Source organism: Rhinolophus sinicus, chromosome 6 (assembly GCF_057876585.1).
Source record: "Rhinolophus sinicus isolate RSI-liver-muscle chromosome 6, RSI-T2T, whole genome shotgun sequence".
Lineage (NCBI taxonomy): Eukaryota > Metazoa > Chordata > Mammalia > Chiroptera > Rhinolophidae > Rhinolophus > Rhinolophus sinicus.
Genome location: NC_142506.1, coordinates 19,662,129 through 19,663,864, shown reverse-complemented (window position 1 = coordinate 19,663,864; position 1,736 = coordinate 19,662,129). Strand labels below are relative to the sequence as shown.

The following is a 1,736-nucleotide window of genomic DNA, read 5'->3' as shown; positions in this document are numbered from 1 at the left end:
ATTCGGTTCTGTGGTAAACATTTCAAAATAAATAATGCAGTAAAATCTAAACCTTGATATACTGTCCTTTTTAACTAATAAATTTGACATGTTACACTTTGTAACATGTACAGTGTGTTACGTTGATACATTTATATATTGCAATATGATTGCCATTGAATAAATTTATTGTGATATATTATTAAGTACATTTTTATTGTCTATATTCACTATGCATTAGATTTCTATGGCTTATTTACCCATTACAAAAAAACTACGGAATGCTTCAAGGATTTGCCTGTCATCCTTGTGCAGGGGCCATGCCACTCTTCCCTGTATCATTACAATTTTAGTGAACGTGGTACCAAAGTGAGCACTAGATATACTATTTTGAGTTATTGTAAATAAGGTGAACTTTATTACATATATCTGCTCCATGAGTAGCTAAAATATTACAAGTCAAGGTGATACATTGTGATAACTTGTGTAAAAATATAAATTAGCCATTGTTTTGTAATTATAAACATATTTAAATAACAAGAGAAAATTGTATGAATTTCAATAGACTCCAGAGAGGATATTTTGTTGAAAGAAAACAAATAATAACATGGTGTGGTTTTTTGGTACAAGATTATTTTTTTAAAATATTCACTCTTTAATGGGTACTTTCAAGGGCAAAGTAACATTCCTTATTCTTTGATTTTGGCTTGTTTGGGCTAATGGGATGTTGGCAGATGTGACGCAAGCTGAGAGTTGCTCTCTTACATCTCTGCCACAACCATGAGGAAGTCATGCCCAGACTGCTTACTGGTCCCAGTAGAAAACTAGAATCTTTTGGGGCAGAAATAATTGCTTTCTTCTTTGCCCAGCCTTGATCTACTCTGAATAAAGGACAGTGGTTTTAACACAATAACTTTTAAGATATTTTTGCAGCTTTTTTAAGTTAGTAGCTAACTGTCGTGAACTCAAGAGACATTGAAATGTTCTCCTTTTATATACTGTTTTAACACATTAGATTTCTTCAGCTTAGCATTTTCATGCCCTTTTCAAAGCCTATCTTTCATGGTCCTCTTCAAATGCCACGTTTCTCTGAAAACAGCCTCGCATCAGAGTTTATTTATCAACTCATATCTATTCTCCAGAACACAGCTTTTGTATCATTTTGCAACTCTGAGAGTTTATACCTTGTGCTATAATTGTCTATGTATTCTTCATATATCTGCTACTGGAGTGAACCTGAGACGTGTGGCTTCAGTAATATTTGTCTCACTATTTTCAGTTTTTAGAATCTGTATATTGATTTTTATGCATATTGAATAAATAGTTTTACTTTGAGGAATATGTTTATTGAAAATATATTTGGAAGCCCTAATCAAATATAAAAACCTATTATTGCTTTATTAGACTGGTAGGATGAGGTAAGAAAACTACTATTATTAGAAGAACTACAATCATAACTCAACACACATTATAAACAAGCCTTGTAATCATTGGCTTGCAAACTTGAGGGCTTGTTAATTGCTTGGAGCTTGCTATCAACATCAAGCATTTTCCTTCCTTTAATATGATTAGGAAACCTGCTCTAGTCCACTGGTATTAAGGAGGTGTCTTCTTCAATTTCCTTAAAACTAGTAGTAGAGCATTTGCTGAATGTACTGATGTTCTTATCCTAGTGAACAAAACTGAGTGATTTTGAGCTAGTATATTAAAACACCTTTAAGTATTTTTTCTTGCCACAACTCTGACTCCACAAGGAG

General features: G+C 32.7%; 1 non-coding gene across 1 annotated transcript; it reads right to left on the bottom strand.

Annotated features, from left to right (window-relative positions):
- Positions 1 to 249: 249 nt before the first annotated feature.
- Positions 250 to 356, bottom strand: LOC141568005 (U6 spliceosomal RNA). The gene has a single exon (XR_012491023.1). It is a non-coding gene; the product is annotated as a U6 spliceosomal RNA (small nuclear RNA).
- Positions 357 to 1,736: the final 1,380 nt, after the last annotated feature.